The sequence below is a fragment of the Mauremys reevesii genome, linkage group 1 (genome assembly GCF_016161935.1).
Source record: "Mauremys reevesii isolate NIE-2019 linkage group 1, ASM1616193v1, whole genome shotgun sequence".
Taxonomy (NCBI): domain Eukaryota; kingdom Metazoa; phylum Chordata; order Testudines; family Geoemydidae; genus Mauremys; species Mauremys reevesii.
Window position 1 is genome coordinate 357,329,136 of NC_052623.1, and position 8,258 is coordinate 357,337,393.

The 8,258-nt window shown below is 43.9% G+C and overlaps 1 protein-coding gene across 1 annotated transcript in view; it reads right to left on the minus strand.

Annotated features, from left to right (window-relative positions):
• Nucleotides 1-7,068, minus strand: part of LOC120390934 (claw keratin-like) — a 38,513-nt gene extending 31,445 nt beyond the window's left edge. Inside the window, exon 1 of the mRNA XM_039514453.1 lies at nucleotides 6,643-7,068. The gene's annotated coding sequence lies outside the window, so the exon portion shown is untranslated. The remainder of the gene's footprint in view (nucleotides 1-6,642) is intronic.
• Nucleotides 7,069-8,258: the final 1,190 nt, after the last annotated feature.

An 8,258-nucleotide genomic window follows, 5' to 3' on the forward strand; every position in this document is an offset into this window, starting at 1 on the left:
CTGCATCCGAGTTCAGATTGCTGTCCAGAGCGGTCAGTGGTGCACTGTGGGATACCGTCCGGAGGCCAATACCGTCGATCTGCGGCCACACTAACCCTAATCCGATATGGTAATTCCGATACTAGGGCTACTCCTCTCGTTAGGGAGGAGTACAGAAACCGGTTTAAAGAGCCCTTTATACCGATATAAAGGGCCTCTCAGTGTGGACGGGTGTGGCGTTAAATCGGTTTTACGCTCCTAAAACCGGTTTAAATGCCTAGTGTAGACCAGGCCTAAGCCAAGGGAGATGGATTCTTCCTAATAGTGAGAGAACCACGAGGCCCCACCCCCTCCATGGGCCCACTCCTGCCTCTCCTCTTCCCCCAAGGCACCGCCCCCATGGCCAAACCGAAGCTGGAGCTTGGACGGGGAGCCCGGCAATCCCATCTGCCAGAGTTGGTAGGCTCGCGAGCAGACCCCAGCCTGTATCCCCGGATCCCACACCCCCAAGCCATGGCACATGGAGGGGCCAAGGTTCCTCGCAGCTGCCTGTGTGGTTCTTACTCTGACCCTGCTCCTGCTTCTGGCCAAGAGGAGGGTAGAGTCTCATGGGTAAGAGGAGGGGCAGGGAGTCGGGCCCACATAAAAAGTGGACCTGACCCATAGTGGTTCCTGGCCTCCCTTCCCGTTCCCCCTCACCACCGTATTTTGTACCATGAGTCTGATCACATCGCAGGCCCTAGCCCTAGACAGAGATTGAGTGTGGACTGTGATAAGTTCTGTCCTGCTCTCAGCTTCTGCCCTTGGGGCAGGGAGTTTGTTTATAAACAGAGGCAGGATGCTTACGATAATAAAATGTTTGTCCTTAAATTAAATAAAGGATCGTTATATGATTCTGAAAGCATTGCCAGGCAATCCAGTAAAAAGATAGGAAACCAAATGTTGGAATAAATGGTCCATTTTAGCAATGGAGAGAAGTAAAAAGTGCTGTACTCTGAGGGGCTTTACAAGGACAAATACATTCATAAATGATCTAGAAAAAAGGGTAAATAGTGAGGTGGCATAATTTGCCGATGATACACAATTACTCAAAATAGTTAAATCCAAAGCTGACTGCAGAGAACTGTCACAAAACTGGGTGGCTTGGTAACGAAATGGCAGATGACTTTCAATGTTAAATGCAAAGTAATGCACATGGCAAAATATAATCCCAACTGTACCCACAAAATGATGGGCTCTAAAATTATCTGTTACTCATCAAAAAAGAGATCTTGGAGTCATTTGCAGTGCTTCCAGAGTACTGTAAATTTATAGGAATCCTTCTCACCGTGCCTGTATTATCCTGAAGTGCAGATCACTCATTCTCCAGCTTCAGAACTTACAAATTATCTCCAGTCATCAATGGGACAGATTCAGAGTAAGTAGCTGTCCTTAACGTGCATCAAGATCATACCCGGGAACTAGATGTAAATAAGATTGCTGACAGTTTCATCCAGAAAACTACAGTGAGACGAAATGTCTTTAAATTGAGATGTTAGTGAAGAAAGCTTGTAGGTGATTGCAATGATTTTAATATACTGCAATTCATCATAATGTAATTATGTAGTTCATAACAATGTAATCATTATTAAAATAGTAAAGATACCAATGATGGACACATATTCAATAATTAGAATATGAAAGAAATGTATAAATATGCTGAAAAATAGCCTACTCCCAAAATTGCCCCCCGCTCCCGTTCAAAAGAACCCACTGGCAAAAAGAAAAGTTAGTGCCTATATTTGACACCACCTTTGCATCAACTTTGCAATGCTGGAGATGAGCTGACTAAATCTAGGGCAATGGGGCAGAAATAGTTCAGCTTTATACTGAGATTTTGGATGTCATTGCACCAATAAAGCTCAGTTAAATTAATCTTCTCATTCTTTGCCCTTATGTGTTTATCAGCTGGTCAGCAGCAATGTCCACTCCTTGGTCAAATGAAATGACCAAAAGTTGATTTCACAAGGATGTTGCCAACACAGTTAACTGAGTCCATTCTGTCCATATAGACAAATTATACTACACCAATGTCATCTGCAGGAGTCAGGAATCTCATGTGTGATATGAAGATTGTGTGGTATGAGATTCATGCCCAGACCATTCATTTCATACAAGAATCTCTTGGTTTTTGAGGTAACTGTGACTCACTGCACTCCATATTACCAGTCTTGTATAAAATCCCCTGGATGCGTGATTGGATATTGCAGGAACTGCAGATACAAAGATTACATTTCCCACTTCATTTTTCTTCAACATTTTTGTAGCTCTCAGTTCCCAGAAGATGAACATTTTCCTGTAATGTAATTTTTGATTTGACAACACAAAAGTAAAAATTTATCCAGACCATCCTGCCTCTTTAAGGATATGATACAATATACAGGTGGGGACAGAAGATTTAGCCATCTGGCTATGGGTTTGTGTAAATGCTTCACAGGGAGATGCAAGAAACCCAGCAGAACACAGTTGTTCTGGGATCACCTGCCCATAGAGGAACTTTTCCTCTGTCCCCTCTCAATCACATCTGTCTCCAGTATTGGATGATACCCTGAAGCATAAGAGTGTATACCCTTGCCAAACTTGAAGAAATGCAGTAAATCCATCTCAGGTCCATTTGCTCCAGAGTGCTGCAAGCACCATTCTGTGTGTGTGACATGTGTCAACTCCTCCCTCCTCTTTCAGATACACCAGGATCAATAATGAATTTAAAGCTGCAGCATTAAAGACCTAAACTGCAGAGGAATAAACTTCTTGCCATTAAGCAATGAGCCTTTCACAGCTAGATCACAAGCTTCATTGAGAAAAAATGCCTGAATATCGCCCAGGTTCCTCTGTAAAATATCTACTTAGTTCTTTTTTCTTTTCTTTTCTTTTCTTTTGTTTGGAAGGCCTGGGAACTCTGATCCATGGAATTCCAGTGAGAGCATCTCATGGAAGACTGAAGACTTAACAGAACAGGGGCTGGGCTAAATCAGCAGCTACTCCAATGATCTTGCTTTTGGAAGTAGCTAAGCCAACCTCTTTCCAAAGGAGCCATTGATTTTAGATGCCTGATAAGAGAGGCTACAGGCCCATTCTTTTAAAGTACTGAGGACTCAAAACTCCCATTGAAGCAAACTGGAGCTGTTCATGCTCATCATTTCTTGATAATGGGCACAAGGTTTCCTGAGTTGTGTATCACATTGGGGGTATACAAATCTGGAGGACAATTTTGGCCAAGAGATGTGGAAGCCTTTGGTGATATGAAGAGATAATGAATGGAAGAGCAATTAAACCAAAAGACCAAGAGTATGAGGTAGAATATATTTGAAGTTGAAATAAAGTGGAGTCGAAAATTGTCCCCCAAAAAAAATGAGTAAGAAAAGAAAGGAGAGTAGCAAGACTACATTTCCGTGGTTTCATGAAGGGCTATATCCTATCCCCAGCTCCAAAGTGCTGTATTTCGCACACAGTTCTCTTACTTCTTTATTGCAGATGTAGAGTTTGACAATCAAGTCTGTTTGCAACCTTTTTAAATTACTTGTTTCACCCTGGTCAGTTTCAACTAAAACAAAACACAAAAAAGCAGAATTTCAATTAGCTTCTCCGTTATGCAGCTGCTGTTAGAAAGCTAAAAGGCAGAAAGAAACGAGCCATATCCATGGATAGGAGATCACCTGGCCGAATTCTCATTGACACTAAATCCTTTTGACAGTACTCTGGCATGGGAAAGAGGCACTCAAGTCAGGGTAGATGTAAGTAACATTCACCTTACGGCCCCTGCTTCATTTCCACTTTGCAGCATGGCATAATACCCATTGTGTAGTTGAGAATCAGACCCACTGGGGTGATAACAGAGGAAACCCATAACCAGGAAGGCATTAGACAAAACCGATCAAGGGTAACATGGCAAACATGAGGAATGTTTGCAGAGGTGCCAATGAAATGCAGCTCTCTCATTATTTCACACAAAGGTCTGTGTACTCAACCCTTCTCAAAGCCAGGCCTATGCGCTCAGACGTGAATGTGAATCTTGCTATTCATTTCCTGCTTCTTCCTGTTCCCATGGATATGCCTGCTGGGTGTAACCTGGTTTACAGTTTCCATTTAGGTCCCGATGACCCCATCACAATCCCCCCTAACCCTGTTGTCCCCAACAACCATATGGGCCTCTGTGACTATGGAGCCCGTCCTAACCGTATTGGCCTCCATAACAGTATAATCTCCCATAACCACTGGGACACCAGTTACAATATAATCCTCCATAACATTATAAACCTCTATCAGCACATGTGCCCCCATCACCACCTCCAATGTCAGCTGCACCCAAGGATTCCGCTCTGCTTTCCTGAGGGAAAGATCTGAGAATTGCTCCTGGGAAGGTCATGACAGCCGGTGGTGGTTGAATCAGCTCTGTGGAGTCAGGGCACTGCCTTATGTCTGGCTTGTTGCAGCTGTTGTGTATGCTTTGAGGAATGTTACTCCACATGTTTGTGAAGAAAGAAAGAAAGAAAGAAAGAAAGAAAGAAAGAAAGAAAGAAAGAAAGAAAAAGAAACAAGGACCTAATGAGCTCTTTTGAATCCTCGTGACTCTCTTTGTCTCAAAAATTATCTTGTCTCTAAGAAGAATAAATATATAAAATTTCTATTGTTAATACTTGGGATTTCCAGTCCATTAAAAAAATATCCCACAGAATATGGCTGGGATAGCATTAGTAATGCCAGTTTCCTTGTTAGGATGTAACCTCTATGTGTGGGGGGGATGGTCCCACTATCGACACCCAGTCTTGTCATGGTCACTTAGGACAGGGGTAGGGTGTCCCCACACCTGGCACTCTCTTCACACCGGATGCTTCCCAGACCCAGTGAGCACTGCATACAGTTCAAAGCAAAAACAATTTATTAAACAGCAACTAATAAATAAATGAGGAAAAAATGGGAAAGGTTAAAGGAACAAGTTAGACTCATAGACTCATAGACTTTAAGGTCAGAAGGGACCATTATGATGCACAATGCAGGCCACAGAATCCCACCCATCCACTTCTATAACAAACCCCTAGCCTATATCTGAGTTATCGAAGTCCCCAAATTGCGGTTTGAAGACCTCAAGCTGCAGAGAATCCTCCAGAAAGTGACCCGTGCCCCATGCTGCAGAGGAAGGCGAAAAACCTCCAGGGCCTCTGCCAATCTGCCCTGGAGGAAAATTCCTTCCCGACCCCAAATATGGCAATCAGTTAAACCCTGAGCATGTGGGCAAGACTCACCAGCCAGCACCCAGGAAAGAATTCTCTGTAGTAACTCAGATGCCAACCCATCTAGCATCCCATCACAGACCACTGGGCATACTTACCTGCTGATAATCAAAGATCAATTGCCAAATTAATTGCCAAAATTAGGCTATCCCATCATACCATCCCCTCCATAAATTTATCAAGCTTAGTCTTAAAGCCAGATATGTCTTTTGCCCCCACTACTCCCCTTGGAAGGCTGTTCCAGAACTTCACTCCTCTAACGGTTAGAAACCTTTGTCTAATTTCAAGTCTAAACTTCCTAGTGTCCAGTTTATATCCATTTGTTCTTGTGTCCACATTGTTACTAAGCTTAAATAATTCCTCTCCCTCCCTAATATTAATCCCTCTGATATATTTATAAAGAGCAATCATATCCCCCCCCCCAACCTTCTTTTGGTTAGGCTAAACAAGCCAAGCTCTTTCAATCTCCTTTCATAAGACAGATTTTCCATTCCTCAGATCATCCTAGTAGCCCGTCTCTGAACCTGTTCCAGTTTGAATTCATCCTTCTTAAATATGGGAGACCAGAACTGCACACAGTATTCCAGATGAGGTCTCACCAGTGCCTTATATAACGGTACTAACACCTCCTTATCTTTGCTGGAAATACCTCGCCTGATGCATCCTAAAACTGCATTAGCTTTTTTTACGGCCATATCACATTGGCAGCTCATAGTCATCCTGTGATCAACCAATACTCCGAGGTCCTTCTCCTCCTCCGTCACTTCCAACTGATGCGTCCCCAATTTATAACTAAAATTCTTGTTATTAATCCCTAAATGCATGACCTTGCACTTTTCACTATTAAATTTCATTCTATTACTATTACTCCAGTTTACAAGGATATCCAGATCTTCCTGTATGATATCCTGGTCCTTCTCTGTGTTAGCAATACCTCCCAGCTTTGTGTCATCCGCAAACTTTATTAGCACATTCCCGCTTTTTGTGCCAAGGTCAGTAATAAAAAGGTTAAATAAAATTGGTCCCAAAACTGATCCCTGAGGAACTCCACTAGTAACATCCTTCCAGCCTGACAGTTCACCTTTCAGTATAACCCATTGTAGTCTCCCCTTTAACCAGTTCCTTATCCACCTTTCAATTTTCATATTTATCCCCATCTTTTCCAATTTAACTACTAATTCCCCATGTGGAACCGTGTCAAATGCCTTACTGAAATTGAGGTAAATTAGATCCACTGCATTTCCTTTGTCTAAAAAATCTGTTACTTTCTCAAAGAAGGAGATCAGGTTGGTTTGGCACGATCTACCTTTTGTGAAACCATGTTGTATTTTGTCCCAATTACCATTGACCTCAATGTCCTTAACTACCCTCTCCTTCAAAAATTTTCCAATACCTTGTTACTTCACTCCATGGGCTCAGGGACATCACAAACAGTCATCCCTCGAGTGTAAGGATAGTTCACAATCTGTTTCTTCTGCCCAGTCCCTGGCTGTGCTGCAGGGACGCTGCGGGTTGGACACTTGCTCTGGCGGTTCCCACACACCCTCAGGCTCCAGGTGGTAGGATCCTTCTTCATAGCGTCAGGCCCTCATCAGGGTCCTGATCCCTGTCTTGGCTGGTGGCATCTCCTTGTGCTGGACCCTCTGCCCAGGGTCCCCCACACTCTCCCCAGCTGGTCACTGCACCCGGCTCTGGGCGGCTCCAGCCCCAGCCCCAGCTCCAGCCCCAGCTCCACTCTGCCCCAGCCTGGCTGCGGCTCGGCCTCCAGCTCAGCTCTGCTCTCTGGGCTGCTCCTCTGGCCCGTCAGGCTGCTGCGGCTCTGCTCAGCTCAGCTCTGGCCGCTGCTCTCGCCGTAGCTGGGCCCCCCGCTGGCTCAGTCAGCTCCAGCTCACACGGAGGACGGGACCCCGCATTCCTGACTCCCTCATTGGCCTGCCTGCCCTGTCAATCAGGCTGACCTGCAGTGTTGGGCTCTTGCCATTGCCCCTGGGGACTGTCAGTCTCAAGATCCCTGATTTCTCATTGGCCCTTCACCTTCCTTTTGGTATTGGGAGAGGGCCACGAAAAAAACTCCACTGAGCTTTAGTAAGTAGCCAACAGTCCTCTGACATCTACTGACAGACACACGAGTTCAGTCCAGTATCGCAAGACAATGCTTTGGTTTGTAAACCTCAGCGAGTCACCAACACTTGCTGATGAATAAAGAAAAATGGGTTTTTAAATCAAAACAAAACACAAACCCCCAGCTCCTCCCCTGGTGTAAATCTGCTCTGATCCACTAGCTTCACTGGAGCTACACTAAATTAAACCTGATGAGGATCTGCACCTAGATTCACTTCTGAAAGTGAGACTGTTGCAATTCCCATGCTGGAAGAGACAAATGGCTCATCTAATGAAGTATGTTGTCTCAATGAGTATCACTCACCGGCTGCTTCAGAAGAAAGCAGAAGAACAATGAATTAGCCCTTTATGGAGGAAACTTAGGGAATTTCTTCCTAAACCGTAAATCAAAAATTGGGAGTGAGATTTTTTGGAGATCGCTAAGGGATTTGAATGCCCAAGTTCCAACTAAAATCAACAGACCCTAGTGTGCCAAATACTGTACATGTCTTTCTCTGAAAATCCAGGGCTTAACTTATAAACCATGAAGAAACCAACGCCTGCAACTCAATAAGAGAAAAAAATTGAAAAAACCCAAACCCTTCCCATGGTTAAGAATCACAGAGTGTCTGTGCAAGATTCAGTCCTAAATTAAAAGGATCCCTAGCACATCATCTCAATGGTTATGGAGAGAGCGACTTGAATAGGGTTCTCTAGTTCACAGAGAAGAATAAATTAAAGGGATTAGAAGATCCCTGAGTCCTGAGTTTTTTTAGACAGTTTTTTAGGTTGCTGGAGGACTTGAGAGATCCTTTGTTCCTGAAGGCCCAATTAGTTAAAAATCTAACTTTGAGTAACTCCTTAAACGGATGTGATTTTTTTCCTTTGTCATTTTGAGGATCATTTTCT